Source organism: Oxyura jamaicensis, chromosome 4 (genome assembly GCF_011077185.1).
Source record: "Oxyura jamaicensis isolate SHBP4307 breed ruddy duck chromosome 4, BPBGC_Ojam_1.0, whole genome shotgun sequence".
In the NCBI taxonomy this organism is placed as follows: Eukaryota; Metazoa; Chordata; class Aves; order Anseriformes; family Anatidae; genus Oxyura; species Oxyura jamaicensis.
In genome coordinates this window covers 33,164,428-33,183,107 of record NC_048896.1, presented here as the reverse complement: position 1 = coordinate 33,183,107, position 18,680 = coordinate 33,164,428, and the positions used below count along the sequence as shown (strand labels likewise).

The 18,680-nt window shown below is 34.7% G+C and overlaps 3 long non-coding RNA genes across 3 annotated transcripts in view; 1 reads left to right on the top strand and 2 right to left on the bottom strand.

Annotated features, from left to right (window-relative positions):
- Positions 1-320: 320 nt before the first annotated feature.
- On the bottom strand, positions 321-7,729 carry LOC118166673. The gene is made up of 4 exons (XR_004750659.1): positions 7,507-7,729; positions 6,989-7,101; positions 2,203-2,280; positions 321-659 (listed from the first exon to the last, which is right to left on the bottom strand). It is a non-coding gene; the product is annotated as an uncharacterized LOC118166673 (long non-coding RNA).
- The window catches only part of LOC118166672, a 17,504-nt gene continuing 1,769 nt past the window's right edge, over positions 2,946-18,680 (top strand). The window contains exons 1-2 of the long non-coding RNA XR_004750658.1: positions 2,946-3,173; positions 3,305-3,412. This is a non-coding gene — a long non-coding RNA (uncharacterized LOC118166672). The remainder of the gene's footprint in view (positions 3,174-3,304; positions 3,413-18,680) is intronic.
- Positions 9,352-17,119, bottom strand: LOC118166671. Its single transcript, XR_004750657.1, has 4 exons — positions 16,974-17,119; positions 15,020-15,249; positions 12,353-12,587; positions 9,352-9,477 (listed from the first exon to the last, which is right to left on the bottom strand). It is a non-coding gene; the product is annotated as an uncharacterized LOC118166671 (long non-coding RNA).

The following is an 18,680-nucleotide window of genomic DNA, read 5'->3' as shown; positions in this document are numbered from 1 at the left end:
AAAGCTTCTCACTTCTCATATGAGGAACCATAAGGGCACATATGAGAAGAAACTTGGGCTAATAAGACTTCGGGTCTCTTTCATTTCTGTTAGGTTCTTGCACCCAACACTGCCAGGTCCTGTGTGAAATCCCTCAGATCTCATCTCAGAGGACTGCAGCCACATATTGGACCAGCATGACAAATTTTCAGTTGTCTTCTTAATCTAATCAATACTTTTTAATCACACACACACACGCACACCCCAAAAAAAAAAAAAAAAAATTGTACCGAAACATTTCAATACAATATAAATTTTCTTCTGAAGCCCCTAAAATTATTTCCAGAAACCCAGTTCACACACTGCTTTTGTGACAAGCCAAGAATATAAGAAAGCAAACATCACAGAATGTGCTGGGTATTTCACATACTGCCAATGAAGCAAACAGGAGTTATTCTAGACAAGTTGCTCCTTCTGCTTTAGACTGTGTTTCACTTAAGTTTCACTTGACTTCCTTTTTGCTTTGTATATCTCTTCATATCCAATTTTAGGAATTATGTTGACATTTCATCATTAAAGTTCTACATTTTCTAAAATAGCATCTCCATTAAGGCCTGTGAGAAAAATTCCTTTCCTTCTCTTTCCTGATGTCTGATAAATGCTGAATGTACTACAGTTAACTGAAAGAAACCATGGGCAAGCATCTGCATGAATATAATGATAATAAACTAAAGCACAGCAATAAAGTGACTTTTTCTTTAAAAATCATTAGTGTCTTCAAGGCCATGTACAACCCTGAAATGAAGAGTGAAGGGAGCAACATAAATAGCAACATTCCCTTGTTTTATGTCAAATTATGTTATCTACTGATGATAAAATGATAAAATCACTATCAAGATGACTAATGAGTTGTCAGAGAAAGAAGGCCAGCAGATAGTAATTTCAATGTATTTAACTTCTAATATGATTTTTCATGGAAACAAGACTTATGTGAATGTGTTGTAAGTGTATTTTTTTTATGACCGTCTGGTTTCTCCTAAAAACTCTTAAGCAACTTGGCAGATATTAAACAATTTTTGTAGAAGGGTGGATGTGGTTTCTATGAAAATAGATGGCCAAGCAGAAAATAAAGACCATACAGTTTTCGAACTTTGAGAAAATGTGCAGAGTCAGTTTGTACATTACTAACCAATAACAAATCTGCATGGGAGAGACATCTTATAAATACTCCACCATAGTGAAAGTTGCTTCATTTCTAGAAACCAAAATAAGTCAAATGTGAGGCACACACTGGTAACAAAATAAACCAGTCCTTGTGATCATTGGGCTACCTGGTTTGAGAAACCACAATATTTTTGGGGAAAAAAAAAAAAAAAAAAAAAAAAAAGTAGAAATATCTACCACTTTTTTTGTGAACACTGTTTTGTTTTATTTTGAGAATAGTCTATTCCTTGCTGGAAAATCTGATATTAGTACTTGTTATCACTCTAAATATTAAGTTGATCCTGGCAAAAATCTATATTTATTTTGCTTCTGTAATTATTGTTTTATGTCCAGCCTAATGTTTGCTGGATTGATTCACTGGATTGTAAATTATGTAGGTCAAGGAAACAATTAAAATTTTTGAAGCTGCTATTGTCCTCTGAGTTACAAAAAAAATTACTAAAACCAGTAATATGCTAGTTTAGGAAAATATAGTAATTAAATATGTTCAACTTTTCTTCCAGAAGAATATTTTATTTTCTTTTATTTAACTATACTGTTCTCAATAGACATTACCTTTGTGGTTTTATGCCTAGAATTTGTTCCTATATCATTGTTCCCTACAAATGTGAAGACATCTTAGACAACATCTTCAGTAGCTGAATTTATTTTTCCTCAACTTAATGCTGTCAGCAAAGCAGAGGCTTTACCTGCAAGGAAAACATTACAGCACATGACAGTACATCTCTTATTAGCCTGCTAATAAAACAGGTTCTTTTAAGTTCATAACCCCTAATGTTCGTCTGCAAAATAACTTGGGCAGAGCTCTAAATCTTTCATTAGTGACAGCCAAAAGTAAATAATCTATTGTAAATGATGTAATTTTCAAAGCTTATTACTTTGTCTTTGTAAGTGTCATAACAATGCTTAATGGCAGCTTTCATAGCTGACACCTCACAGAATCCCTGTTGGCAAAAAATAATCTACTGTTTTTCAAATGTGCTTATTATCTATACATACCAATGAAACCACTGGAAGATTCCCCTGGGTTCCAGTGAACCTTGAGTCAGGTCATCCACAGGTTAATGGGCTTTAAGACTAGAAGGAATCGTTACGATCATTTGGTATGACTTGATGCACTTGGTAGATCAGTAACAATTTAGCAAATAAATGCTGCATCAAGCCAGCAGCTTGTTCTTGAATGAGAACATATCAGTTAAAAATGAACCCCAATGTAATAGTATCAGTACAGATAATATTCTACCAGCTAAATTGTAGAAGCTTAATGGTAGCATGTGCTGGGAATACCTGCTGGGAAGAGCTTGGAAGAGAGTCATTAAACATGGATTCCTGCTAATAAAAATGACACTGCATCACTCTGATTTCATAAACCACTTTTAAAGGAAAAAAAAAAAAATAAAATAAAAAAATAAAAAAAAAAAGAAACAGGTGCTAGAGAAGTATAGATACATGGCTAGGCTTTCTGCTGCCTTTGGAGTATCCATCCTTATTCAGAGATGCAAATATTCTTATTTCAGGTATAGGTGTTCACTGGTCATCCTTGCAGGATAGCTGTGACTACTCGAAGAACACTTTATTAATAGTCAGCAAATTTATTTTAATACCCAGTCCAAGATTGTTCAGGGTCAGCCTATATCTATTTGTTCTTGTGCCAACATTGTTCTTTTACTTAAACAGTTCTGTTCCCTTGTGGTGTTTATCCCTGAGGAGAGCAATCTTATCCCCTCTCAGCCTTCCTTTTGCAAAGTTAAACAAGTCACACCCTTCCACCTCTCATTAGTCAGGTTCTCCATTCCACCTGTCACCCCAGTAGCCTTCTCTGCATTGAAAAAAACTAGTTTCTGTTCATTTTCTTGCATGTCTTTGACCAGAGTTGTGACTATTCCAGGTGACTTCACACCAAGGCCTAGCACCATCATCCTGCTCCTTGGCTGTCTTCCTGGAATTGTCCTGGTGGGGACCTTTCAAAGGTACATTTGCCTTTTCTCATGGCTCTATAGCAATTCATAGCCATGCTGTATTTCTTCTCCTTAACTATTTCCCACTGAGAAGGTGCAAACCTATGACATTTTTTTTTTTTTTTTTCTGTTGTTGTTATCAGACCCCAAATTGTGTGCTCACAACATGTAATGAAACTCCATATAGGTGACATTCTGGACTAAATCTCTTCAGGACAGATGAAACAGTAGCAAGAGACTTGCATGCATGGGTAAGAGCAGTTAAAGATGAAAGCATGGAGTGAAATTGCTAAATCTTCTCATTTAACCACAATAGGATTAAGAGTAATGCTTGCTCATACAATAATAAGCATTTAGAGAGAGAGAGAAGGAAGGAAAAAAAAAAAAAAAAAAAAAAAAACTTAATAGCATCCAAGTGCAGATAAATAAAAACAAATATTGTAAGTCAATCCACAGTGGTTAGATTCTTTTGCTGGTAAAGTGTTTTACATTTGGTAGGATTTTTTTTTTATATGATTATTAATTTTTTATACAGTGAACTTATTAAAATTCTTAATGCTTTCAAACCTTAAAAATAATTAAAACATGAAAATAAATTTTTGTTGTTGTTGCTTTACCTACACACTAGCCTGTGTAGAAAAGGCTGTCTTAGATCAAAGTTGTAGAAAATGACTTCACAACTTGCTGACTGTATCTCCCACCTCTTAGGTGAACAGCCTTAACAGTGGAAAGTGCTCTCAACCTATCATTGCAACCCCTAGTAATTAAACACTGCAGTGAAATAGGAGTCAGGGTGTCTCATTTCTATAATGAATGTCCCAATGCCCAAACAGAGTCAGCATTTTCCTTCCTGTTTAGTGTGTCTCAGTGTTTTCTTTCTGCAGTTTCCACAGGATGGATGGTAACAAAGGTAGTTAGGATAACCATTCAACACTGAGGTAGTCAGGGTATTCTAAGGTAAAGGGACATTATTTCAAAATCTCTCAGGTAGAACAGAACACTAAACCCTTGAGTCTGTGTGTCTAAATAAATACCTTCACCATCCAGTAACAGGAAAGGGAATGTGATCTTTCACTGGTTCACTTCTTCTTTTTTATTTTTTTATTTTTATTTCTTACAAAACCTAGAAAGCATTCATTTTGAACAAAGTGTTTTGCTAAGAAGTATGGGGCAAAAGCAAGGACCAAGCTGTTGTTTGTACTGCAAACAACAAAACATATTTTGATTCAATAGATTTTTTTTCTTTGAATTTTCTGGATCAGCAGCCAAAACAAAAAACTTATTTTCTGCTTCCTATTCCACATCTTAGTCACTGCAGCTTCTTGCAGCTGCATGTTTTGACACTTTGACAGAAACTTCAAGGTCTGCCCAATGGCTAAGGAGGAATGACTCTTATTTGGAAGTGCTGTCTGAGGCATGGGGACTGCTTTTTAAAGGGGAACTCTGATCTTGAGACTGAACTAAGTTTTCCCTTACCTTTTAGGTCCTTATATGTATGACAGTGAAAGAACCACTCTGCAGTGACTTATTTCTTATACCAAAATGGTATTTGCTACCACCAGAATTCTCTGGCCTTTTGATCTGATTCCACATGAAATGCTGTTATTATGGTATTACCTATTACTGAGTTATACCTCAGACACTGCCTTTCACTCTCCCAAAAACTGCATCTGATCAACTAGAATTTCCCCAACAGCAATTTATAAACAAGGTGACTGTGTTTCCTTGTGCATTCATGCAAATTTAAGGGTAAAGTACCAGCTTATAAAGATAACTGCTTTTGATAGTTTATACTAGATGAAGTTTATTTTAGTCTCCCAGTTTAAGCCCTGAATCTTTTCTTTAATATTATATATATTAAAGAAATAATGGGAAAAATATAAAAATAAAAACATTTTGCATTTACATTGGCCACACTTTCTGTGCTCACCATGGCTTTTTGTTCAAAGATTTTTTTTTTTTCAGATTTTTCACATCACTGTCTCTGACTTCTTTGATAAGTAATCCTTCACTCCCTTCATTTGTAGTGCAGGAAGTCTTCAGCCCAAAGCATATCTTATACCATCAGATATCCCTCAGAGATACACACTGGCGACTTCCTCAGAGAGGGCCACTGCTTTCTGTTTTGAAACATTCATTATTAACATTTTGTCAAGCAGTAAGAATTGTGTTTTTAGTATCAGACAGTTTAGTTCCTGATATTTTCTGTTCAGTTCTGCAAGGTCTCAGAGGTTATCTGTCATTTGTCCTAGCTTAAAAATATGCTTTTGTAAGCAAGTAGACTTGGCTAGAGGTGTAAAGCTAAAGTCAGTTCAGCCTTTTTTTAAGAACATGTGGTATACATGATTTTTTAATTAAATCTGAATTCTCAACCGAGTAACACCAGCTTGTCAAAGTAATGACTAAATTTGTATTAGCAGAAAGTTTAAATTCCATAAAACAACATTTCACAAGGTTATTTAAAAAAAAAAAAATCATTTTGTTTGTATAAGAACAGCATAAGCATGAAGAATAGTTTTCAATTACACCATTTGGCAGTGACTTTGCAATTGTTTTATATATATATATATATACATATTTGTTTAGTTAAGACTGCTATTTCCTAAAATATATATATATTTTTTAATTGTGGTTGTTATTTTTGTTTTCACAATTTGAGAGTAGCACACCTCTTACTTTGACTTAACAGTATGCAATTACATGATGCAGTCTATATTACATGATTGTGACAACTAGAAAAATAGCAGATATTTTAAAAGAGCTAGAGGAACATATCTATTTAGGCCCTTTTCATCACCCCCTCCACAGGGCTGAAAAGCAGAGACATACGTTGCATAAATCACAACCAAAATGGGTTTGGTAGCAATATTTAAAGACTAATACTGAAAGATGTTAAACCCATGAACTGGAGATGTATCAGACTTTTAGAGTCCTTATTGAGAAGTTTCAGAAAATATTTGGGTCAGTTCAGTTCAGTAACCAGAACTTTTAACATTTTCAAAAGCCAAAAATGACTAAGAACCTTATTTTTGTGATATATGATAAATGTCAAGGTTTTCCAATCCTGTTGATTTGTATTTCCCTGTACTGGAAAGCAGATAGATTTGAAGACTCTTTATACATGCAACAACTAAAACAAAAAACATTTAAATCGGAAGGAGGAGAGTAAAAAAAAAAAAAAAAAAAAAAGAAATTGAAGTATTGAAGTATGAAGTATTAACACATAGGATTGCCAAAATGAAATTTGTTATCTGTTTTTCCAGATAATTTTCCTGATAATATCTGTAATTTTGGGAATTACAGCTGTGGGGTTGAACCACTTCTCCTTCTCAGTGAAAGTTTTGCAATACTTGCTGTTTACAAGATGTTAAATTCAACTATTAACGTTTCCATATCACCTGGAATTAAGATGAAAAAGAAGAAATGAATGTATGCTTTCCACTGAGTTTTTCTGAAGTTCTTCCACACTGTCATGGAAACTCTAAGAACCATTACCACTTCCCACTTTCCTTCCGTCCTTCCTTCCTTCCCTCATGATACAGAAGGTCAGTGGTCTCTTCTACCACATGCAGAATGCATTCTTCAAGAAGCACCTGAAGTAAAGGCCTAGATTATTGTCAAGGGTGTCTGAGATTATGGGACTGTCAAGATGTCCTTATGTACCTGTTAAATGGTAAACAGAGAGATAGACAACAGCCACCTGATGCAAATGTTCCTTCAGCTACTAATTACTAAGAAGCCCTAAATAAATCCTCTTTCTCTCTGGCTGTGGCAGCAGCAGTAAGCTACACCCCTACAGATGGGAAGAGGCAACTGGTAAATCATACCTTATACTTTGTGAATGGAAGGAAAATTGTTAGTAGCAGCAGAACCCATTGTAGTATTTCCTTTCCCTATATCCTTCTTCCTCTTTTGCTGTGATTCTGGCAAAAAGCTGATACTGTTTGGGAACAAATAGATTTCAGCGAAGTCAGGTTTTCTGTATTATTTTTTTTCCTTGCACAGCAAATAACACATCAGTATTCTGGCTCATGAATACTCAGAAATGCCAGTGTCCTAGAAAAACAAATAATATCATTCACTTTGGGGTTTTAAAGGGACATCATTCACCTGGAAAATAGGTCCACATACGTTTTAGGAAACCTCTCATTTGTCATGCTAAAAATTATCATTTGGCCTTTCCTATTAAAATTTATTGCCACATTCCAAAAGCCCACCAGAAGCTTTGCAGGCCCGCTTATTTGTGACATTGTACTTTTCCATGGACACTTTCAAGAACATTTCTTTTCATATGATACAAATGCACATCCTGGTAGGCAGTTCTTGTAAGACCTGTTCTCGTTACCTTATGTTTTCACTTGATCTGAGAGGCAGTACTATCTTACCGACAGTTGTCAGCATGGAAGGTTGGACTCTGCCAACATCCTCTCTGTATAACAATGCTCTTTCATGGGACCACTGAACTTGGTACTCCTTTTTAACAAAACAGACTGTGAGGTACCTGTCACTAGAAACAGCAGCAACTACAAAACATGTAATATTGTTGCCTTTCCCAAGAAGAAAGCGTAACTATGGACAGCATCCACACACATAACATGACCAAGTTCATAGCTCCAGGGTGTTTGCAATCATATTTGCTGCCTCTGAAAAGACTTGCTAAAGTCTGTTGAGCCACGCTGCTGGAATGAGCTGATGAAATCATAAGAAGCAATAGTTAAGTGTTATGTTCAGATTACTAGCAGACATAGACCTCGCCTCCTTTTCTCCTGAAGTAACCTTCTGGGGCATATTTGTTCTATGATTGTTTTCAATGTGTTTTATCATGCCTCATGTCCCCACCCTCTTGGGATCATAGCCAAAACTGTCTCTGCATCTGCAGAATGTTGGCAAATGGCCATTGTGCCATTCAATAGTATTGGATACTTAAGCTGAAGTAGTTCAGCAATTATAAGTGGAGATGGTCTCTACTGAGTAATATGTCATTTGGTCTCCTCATAGGGAACTTCTCTGGCTAGGTGTTGTGGAAAAAAAAAAAAAAAAAAAAAAAAATCTTGCCAGAATTGAAAGTAGACCACTGTTACAGAAGGAACAGATAATCTCTGGGAAATGGCCAGCAACTCTTGAGACTCTGAAGAAGTTATCTCAAGTGATCCTAGCCTGACTAGTGATTATCTTCCTCTTCCACGTCATTAATGTTCTTAAAGTGATGGGCTGTACCTCAAGGTCAGAGTTTGGCTTAGGCAAATTCATATTCACCATTTCCTGGGATTCATGTTGCAAAACTTCCATATTAGTGGAACAGCTTCCTTTTCTTCCAAAAGTTAACATTCTTCTATTTCTCCTTCTGCAGTACTGCTCAGAGGAATACTGCCCATGAACAGCCTGTACTGCTGTTCCTAGAACCATAAACTCAGCTTGTAGCATTGGGAATTGTGAGGCTGCCAGATCAAGCAGCAATATTGCGTTATCGGAGGTATTTTTCTCTTCTTTGAGTTAAAGACCATTAATAATTCCCAATACTCTTTTTCATCATTCAGAAAGTATAGTTATGTATGCAATCAGCCTGTTCTCGTGCTGCTACTATTTCTGTTCCTCTCAGCAGTCTCTTCCCAGCACGACTGTAAACAGGCCCAGTTTCAAATGACCAAATTTTCAACTTGAGAGGCAGACTGCAAGTGTGACCGCAGTTTGCTATAGTGAGCCAAGAGAATCATCAGTGTGAACCTAGTCAATGGATACATGCAATAACATGTAACAGAAGCAGAACTTTCTGACATCAAACTGAAATGAAATAATAAAGCCCCAGTAGTATATATTTTTTTCAATTATCTCAAGCATGTTACTGGAAATTTTGTTGAACCCAATGCAATTTATGTGGCTTCAGTTTACCAGTACTTTCTGTGGGAAAATGCCATTCATGAAAAAAATTGACCAATTTCAGAGAAAACTTAGATACTCATAGATCTGATCTTTAGAATATTCTCTGATTGCCTGAAAAATCTGTCCTCTGTTCAAGGGTGCTGGTACTTAGGAGCAAACTGAGGAGCTAAAATCCTGCTAAAGACACACAAATGAACAGTCATCTGATTTTACTTGTGCAGTAAAAAGTCTATATAGCAACTACTGCCATATATGCACTACAGCTAAATTAAGTGTTAGTAATGAATCTATTAAGTAAACTGAAATGCATAGCAGGCTCACATGTGCCAGAGGCAACATTTTTTTTTAATCTTCCATCTTCCAAATACAAATATGATATCTTCCAGGAGTCATCCTGAGTTAATAATTCATTTCATACTCTGTAGTTGTAAACATCCTGGTATGACAGACAAAATATTTAAATTATTCTTGATTTATGACCTTATTTTATTCCATGGCTAGGATGCCTCTAGCATGAGTTGCTCTAAGGTGAAAGAGCATTAGGCTTAATCTAAAATTACTTCACAATGGGTTGAGAATTAATCATCCATATGATCTCAAACATTTTACACTACCCTGAACTCATTAACTCCTTGTCCTATGTGTGTATGACACAGATACACATCCACGTATATATTCTGTCACCTTAGCATAATTCTTGGACCCCATGATTGTTAAGACTTTCAACGGGATATGACAGTCTTTATGCCACAGAGAAACTCATCTACTAACAGGAAATCTCCACATGTTAAACTTGGGCAGAGTTCTGTCTCAGGGATTAGAATGCACTGTTGCGTTATTCAACACTCTTCCAGAAAATCTGGGTTTCTTGTACGTTCTGTGTCATGTCTGTCAGTGGGTATCTAAGATTCCTTAAAGCATCTAAAATTACTTTGGATGCCTGTGTTTACGCAAGTGAATCCTTCCCAGTATTGTCTCTGAACTGAAGCAAATTCTGTATTATGAAATAGGGTGTGAGTCAAAGATTTAGTTCGGTATTGGACCCCTGAGCAAAAACTGATACAATACTTTCTAACAAAAATTATTAGGGAACAGGAGATCTTCCCAGAATAGTTACTGTTCAAAAGTCAGGATATTCACCCTCTCAGTACACATAGACGAAACCCATGACAGACTTTCTGTCAACTCTGAACTAAAGGAAAAATGTAGTTATAAGAGGTAAATCTACATTTTTGTTGACTATTGTTTATTTTCCAATTTCTGTACTAAAGACAATCTATAAATACAACAAAGTTCTTACAATTTCAGTGTAAATTTGACATTTTCTACCTATCTGAATAGCCCAGTTTCTTAAACATATGGACATAAGTCCTGAGTTTGTTTTTTTTGTTTGTTTGTTTTTTGATATTTGTAAGAAAAAGAAATTTAGTTACAACTTTATGATTTATTTTGCCTTTATGATTTACTATATTGTGGTTACCACATACTGCAGATTTCCTTTCCTCTGTTTCTTTCTAGTTCTGGTTTTCTTATTCTGCATTAATTCTGACTCCAAGTGCCTTTCAGAATTACAGCATTGAAGACTCAGCTGGATTCCATAACCAAAAAATGCTATCTGATTCCAGATAAAGAGAGAGAATAGAAGTTGTCTCACAGTGGGCTTATACTCAAGTTGATTTATTTACCTCTTTTTTTTTTTTTTTTTCTCAAATAAAATATATATTTTTAAACAGCAGTCACAACAATTCATTGTCATGAAAACTGACATCTCATGCTAATGCAACTTCTAAGTCAAATGAGCAACTACAAGCCTAAAGAAGAATTCAGTAGATTCACACAGCTCTTTCTCCTACTTTTCCTTCTGCATCTATCCCCCTCTTAGTTCATGCTCTTCCTGAAAACTATTTTTGCAATATCTAGATGAAATAAATATTCCTCTGTTATCACAAGACAGATTTGTTAATCATGGTTGAAAATTTATGGATTTTTATTTCCCATAGTGTTAGAAAGCAACCTTTGAAAATAATTAATTAGGTTAGAATTTAAATGAATCATGTTAGTATATATTTTAACCTTAAAGCTTAAAAACAAACAAACAAAAACAAACAAACAAAAAAAACACCTAACATAAAGATGTCAATTTCTGCAGCTACATAAATTGATCATTAAGTCTAACATAAACAAGCATACATCAGGAAGCACTGATTTCAGTGACGTAGTCTCAAAACAAGGTCAGTCCCCTGAATCAAAACAGTATCAATATACCGCCTGACAGCCTCATGGTTAAGACACTTTCTAGAGAGACATGGATTTTCGTTTATTCATAATGTTGAAGGTACTGAACTGCTTCGTCCTATACTCTACCAAAATGCACTAATCCTTCAAGTATTCTGCAAAACAGAGCACACCAAATACCCTCTAAATTTAAAGAAAGTGGCCAAAACAACCATATTTTGTCTGAAGTTAACATGAAATGGGACAGGTAAATACTTGGGTAGATAAATTTCCAGACTACCGTTCAGATTTAGGTTTCAAACATTCTTCTTAATCCTAACAAAATGACAGCGACTGAAGGGAAGAATGGAATCTTGTGCATGACTACCAAAAATATAGTCTGTAACACTGTTCAGCAGAGCTTTCAAGAACCAGTCTTGGATTTCGATTATTAAAACTCATCTTCAGCCCCACTTTTAGCTTTTTAATATTTTTGTAGATATTGGCTTGATAATCCCTGAGTCCCCTGAATCAGAGTAATTGTACTGCTACAAAGAACTGGAGAGGTTTACCATGGGAAAGATGCTACTACCTTTCACCACCTTGTTGTCTGCAGTGAGGCATGCCAAGAACTACTAGAGCTAGTAGTACAGTATCAGCTACCGTTAGGACTGCTTCCCTGGCATGACAAGGGCTAGTGCTTGTCATACTGTATCAGCTACCATTAGGACCAGTAATAATGGTTCAGAGATGTAGAGCAAAAGGCTAATATAGACACATCTCTGATTGTTTAGGCTGAGTATTTGTTCTCAGTTATGGCAATATAAGAAAGCTATGCAATGAATTTGTGCAATAAATTAAAGGTGTTAAGCAAAGTGTTTTCCCAGTTACTGGTTCTTTCTCCAACTTTTATGATTTCTGAAGTTCTCTCACCCTTTTGAGTTTGCTACTGTGTTAGCTCTGACTGATTAGTCATACACCTAAGTGAATCAGCATGAAATAATTCAGCTTCATTGTATTACATTTAGTCATTCAATATTTGATATGTCTTGGTTCCTAGATTCCTAGTGTATGATTTTCAATTTGCACATACTTACTCTCTAAATTTTTGGAACTTTTTGCTGGCTGTTGAGACATCCTGCTTTGAACTTTCTGTGCTCCAGATGCCAGATGTGGTTAGTAACTTTGAGCTAGAGCCCAGACACTTAAAAAAAGTCCAAAAGGTTCTGGAAAAAGAATCTGCAGTGGTGCCAAAATCCACCCTCACTTTTTGTATGAAGTAGGTACTCTGAAAACTTTAAGCAAAAAAATACTCTATCCACAGGCACAAAGCTGGAAAAAAAAAGAAAAAAGAAAATAGAAAATAGAAAAAAAAAAAAGAAAAAAAAAAAAAAAAAAAAAAAAGAAAAAAAAAAAAAAAAAAAAAAAACAAGCAAACACAAAAAACTGCCAGAGACCCTAGGGGCTCCAGCCTAGCAGTACAATTTGTATTTACTAGCCACTTCTAATTCATCACATACAGATTTTATTTTTGTGCACTATATCTGGGAATCCCCTACATAATTAACTTCAAGATAGCATATTTCAAGTCTACAGAAACTAGACGTAAATTAAATGAAAAGGAAAAAGGAATAACCAGGCTTACTTGTAAAAGCAAAAAGTCCAAAATAAAATAAATATACATATTCAGGTACGAACTACACTATGATAATAAGAGACATTGTATTATTTTTTCCTATGAAAAACCTCATTCTTTTATATAATCCAAGATGCTCAATAGGCATTACAAAGGCAAAGAATACTTTTAGCATATTTTATTATCTTGTAACTTTATAATTTATGAAAATAACATATTTATGAAATTTTGTTCTAACCACTGCTATTTTTTTTCCTTCATCCACTACCAAATATTAATTACCTGTTTTTGTTCCTTCATCCCCTACCAAATATTGGTTGCCTGTTGTTTTTTGTTTTGTTTTGTTTTGTTTCATTTTGTAAAAACGTATTATAAACTTTGCAGTGATATTGTCTTTGGAATGTGGGATCATGATAATTCTTAGTTCTTACAAGCATAAGAGGCACAGCTTGTACAAAACCAATTTACATTCATACAGAAACTGTGACCTTAGTGCTTGACCTTAATCTCACTAATTCCAAGAGGAGAAAAAACAAAAACCTGTACTTTAGAAGTGCTAAATGTATCACATATCAGAGTTTCTTTCTCATTTGAACAAGAGTAATCTTTCTGAGGTATTGAATCAGATAAATTCATTATAAGGCACTTTGAGATATATATATATGCTTTTCTTGGCACTGAACTATATCAGCCCCACCTAATGTCACCTAAGCCAGGAAGAAAAGTATAAACTCACTCTGTAAATATTATTGCCATTTTGCCAGGTTGTACCAGTTTGGGGAGTTCATAATAGGATAATTTATCTTTCAAATAGAAATTAGTGACATGGAGAACTGGACTATTTCCTAGGTTTTGAAAGGTATACAGACTAGGTGTATACATATGCACATGCATAAATGTATTTTGAAGACTGACTGTATATTGATATAGAGGGAAGGACAGAATGTAATATACCTAAACTAGGTTTAAAAAAAAAAAAAAAAAAAAAAAAAATCAAACGCTTCAAGAATAATGAAAAAAAATCTGAGAAACATGGAATAGATTTAGTTCACTTAGTGTACATGATAGTACTGCTATAATACTGAAAACATGAGCGTATTCATTCTGAATAAAGATCCACATATCTCACAATCCTGTCTTTGACAGTCATCAGAGCAAAACAGAAGATATATATTTTGCAGTTCTACAAAGTACTATCCCACATTCACTGCTAGTAACTTTGCATTTAATTAAAATAAATTTTCTTAAATATTTCCTGAACCCATGTAAAATTACCACACTGCATGGCAATCAGTTACAGAGTCTATGCATTAGATTAGTCTATGCATTGCAGAGTCTATATTGCATTATGTATACTGTAGTAATTCTACAGCCATTAACATGGATATGCAAACATTCCCTTCAAGTTAAACATTGATGCTCAGAAATGGAGCTGGAGCCAAATGAGCAGACACTCAAAGTACAGGGTGCAGATCTGTGCACTGCAAGCATAAGATCTACGCTTGCTTGCAAGCTCAAAGCAACTCAGCAGAAAACTTTCCACTTTAGATCACTCATCTAACTTTCTCCATGAACTGTATAAAAAGCCTAAATGCATCATTGAAATGATCAGAATCTACCAGCTTGGACAAGGTGCCGCATATTTTGGCATTGCATCACTTACTTGGGGGCGGTTGAATTCCATATTTTGGTCATTAAATGTAGATTTATACATGATACATATATATGTATAACAATGCCAACTGGCATCGTAAGCCTGAGAAAAATTTCTGTTGATGTGGACTTCTTTAATTTCAGTGCTGGATTTTAAGTATCTTCAGATCACCAGAGCACTTTAATTAAACTCTGTTGAAGACTTCTGCTGCAATACTGTAAATTACCTTACAGATTTTGCTGTCTCAGCTGTTTAGAAATGGATTACGTAGTCCTTTGCACCTAGACTGTGATTCACAAGCCAACCTAAAATTTCCCTCCAAAAGTGGTAGGATGATGTTTTCATTGTATCTTTGTATATCTAATAAAAGTTTATACAGGGCCTACTTATATTGTCAGAGCTTCATGATTTGAGGCAAAAGAAAAGGTAAGAATTAGAAAACATTAAAAATTATTAATTGAAGGTTTCACTTACAGGCATGCAGTCAAGTAATATTATGAAGCTGAAATATTTATCTTTGTTTTTCTCCAGGCTGACAATACATCTAAACACATTTGTCTAATAAGCCTTAAAAACCCATGACAAGGATGGCAGAGAATTTGAAAATCAATTCTATGGAAAATTCTCACATTTCACAGTTGTGTTTATTACTGGAAAGGAATTCACAGCCATGAAATCTCACAACTATTCCTGGTATGGAAATTCTGGGTGGAAAAAAAAAAAAAAAAAAAAAAAAAGGCAAGGAAACTGAAACATAACAAGAAACATATAACAGAACATATAACATATAACAGAACATAAAACATAGAAACTATACTACAATGGTATAATACAACTAGTAAGATATAAAAGCCTAAATGAACAATAGCAATGCAAATTCAGAATGAGACATTCATTTTGCCAAAATGAATCGTGTGGTTGTCAATGAAATGAGAATATTCTTGTTCTAACATTATTTCTACAATTAGCAAAACAAATGTGGTTCCATAAGAGAGAAGGGATTTCCTAACACTGAAACATTGACTTTCCCTGCTTACAGAGAATAGTGATCTGGAATGTTGTATGGTCCAGGGAGCTAGAATAACGAAATGATCTAGTCTGATTCCCTTCAAATTTAACAAAAATGCTCAGTATGTCATTGAACATTTCAGTGTGTCGCTGAGCATCTGACTTTCAGAGATTTTTGGTTGAGTATTTCTCTATGTTCCTTCTCATATTCCTATTTTGGATTTTTAACTTCATATTTTTCAGGATTTTTTTTTTCACTTCCCATTTCAAAAGACTAAGAACTGATTCTTAGTATATCATACATTATACTGTTATTCAGTAATGTTACAGGGAATGAAATAATTGAAATAGGAGTAATATTTCTTAACTGATAGAGAATTTCGCAAAATCAGCTAATCTTATTTAATAGTATAACAGTAAGATATTGACAATCACCATTCCAATAAATTAAAATCAGTCACATACAACAGAACTTGCAGATCCATAAAAAGACATCTATATCTCAGTATTTGTATATATGTTTCACTTATATAGACCTGCTAACTCCCTCAACAGCAGTATATTAGGAAATGCAAGAGGGGAATTAGGTAAAAAATAAATAAACAGTCTGCCTAGCCCAATACAAATTTGTTCAGCTCACTGGTCATGTTTCTAAATTTAAGGCAATAAGTAGAAAACAATAAAAGGAAGGTAATTGTTGTATCCTCTTCTTTATATTTCACTTTGTGTCTGGCCTAATGAAATTCTAGTGTTGCTCTATATGACAAAAAAAAAAAAAAAAAAAAAAAAAAAAAGAAGCACTACTCAAGCACTAAAGCAGCTTAAATTTCAGTGGGTAAACAACACCTCTCAAATGGGAGATGTGTGTATTTGAACCTTCCCCCCTTCCTCATAGAAAAAGAGAAAGGAACCACAGACTAGGCAAATATTCTACAGCAGAATTATTTTGACAAGTAAGAGTTGCACAACTGCATAAGCTACTGAGCGCTGCCCCGGTATTTTCTACAAAGGCCAGCTCAGTATCTGTGCACAACACTTTCTCACGTCACAGCACATAGGACCAGTCAGGATTCTGGCAGACTCCACACAAATGGGTTTATGCATGTACTAGACAAAGATTAACACAGTCAGTGAGACAGCTTTGCTGGTAAAAACAAAAACATCCAAAGGGTGCAGTGGCTGAGCACGTGTTTGAAAACTACTGTAGTCCTTTGGCAGACGTAGCTCTGCATGTCATGGCCAAAGTACACAAGAAGCATGCAGCTCAGGGAAAAATAAAATATGAATGTGTGTTTGAATATATGAAAGGTCACAAGAATTAGTCATTCCTTTTAATCATCTCACCCTATGCTGCATTGACAGTTTGAATATACCAGATAAAGTATTTAGTTCATATAAACATCGCTAGCAATGTGCTTACCTCTTCTGGTGTGTTCATCTTCTCCAAGGCACCCACTCCTTCATAATCTCAATGTTGATGTATTCCTTCCTTAATCCCACCACCAAAGCAAATGTTGTATTTAAATGCAATATCCCTCTGGAAAACTAACTTCCATTTAAATGTCTTAGTTCCATCTTCAACTTATCTGTCTTAATATCTTTTTGAAAAAATATTTTAAATTAAATAATTCTTTTTATTCCTCAACTTTCTAATGTACGGTTTTAGCATGAATTATCATGCTCAAAATGTTAAATTAAGGAAAAGTTTAGGAAATGAAATGCTACTACATCTCACAATTTATCCCCAAAGGAGAGGCTTTTGACTAATTTGTTCAGACTCAAACAGATTTCACAAAGCTGCTGTGAAATAATAACCAAAACAAAGCAGATCTAGGAAAAAAATAATAATAACCGTGAAATCTATTGTTAAATCAACACTATAATTAATATCTATCTATAACTATCAAATCTTTGTTAAATCTATACTGTAATTAGTAATGGGAAAATATTCAAATGTTGGCTGAGTCAAATTCCATGGAAGCACATCGAATGTATCAGACATATCTGGACAATACTTGCATTCCAAAGCAAGGCAGCTTCCTAAACAAGGAAGCTTCATATGGGTTTTACTGTAATCCAGCATATTTTGTTATTAGTATTGTTTCTTCACAGTAGTAACCAGTTGCTTTTCTATTTTTAAGTGCATTATTTTGCTGAACATCTTTTAGTTGCTGTAATCTGTAATGCACATTCAAAGGTTTTGGCATAGATGTATTATTCCACCCATTTTCTGAAAAAGGTGGTAAGGGGATCTCCTTTCTTCTTTGTTTCCACAGAATGAACCTGGGTTGTTCTGCAAATGTGAATGCATAATGTTATGTTACAGAGTGGCAGGGAGAAATCAGTTGTGCATGTTTATAGCACATTTATATCCATAACTCTGCTGTACACTAAATAAAAATTAAAATTAAAATATGGTCTAATAACAATTCTATTCCTTCTAAACAATAAAAATATATATTTTAATATATTTGCTTTTGAGTTAGCTTGATGAACTTACAAGTGCAATGGAAACTGTCCTTTTGCTATTTGTAGCACAAATGTTGAGTTCACAGGAACCTCTAGAGACCATCAAAACAATCCTCCATTGCTCAAAGCAGGATCATCTAGAGCAGGTTGCCCATTTAAACTCCATAAGATCTCTGGGCAACATTTTCCAGTGCTAGACCATGCTCACAGAAAAACAAACAAACAAACAACAACAACAACAACAACAAACTTTTTAAAATTTGTGTTTAAATGAAATTTCCCAATTTTCATTTTGCCTCTTGCCCATTGCCTCTTATCCTGTCACTGGACACCACTGAGTCTGAATGCATCTTCTGTACACCCTCCCATCAGGAATTTATAGATATTCCTGAGATTCCCATTAGCCTTCTCTTCAACATGTTGAACACTCCCAGCCCTCATTGCCTCTCCTGGTATGTCAACGCTCCAGTCCCTTAGTCATTTTAGTAGCCCTTACATGCTAGTGACATTACAGAATATCCAAGTATGTTACCATATTTAATGTGGCTGTGGATTATAGTTTTATATGATTTCTGAAGCATCTTGGAAGACAGTTAAAAGGCTTCATATAAAAAATAAAATAAAATAAAATAAAATAAAATAAAATAAAATAAAATAA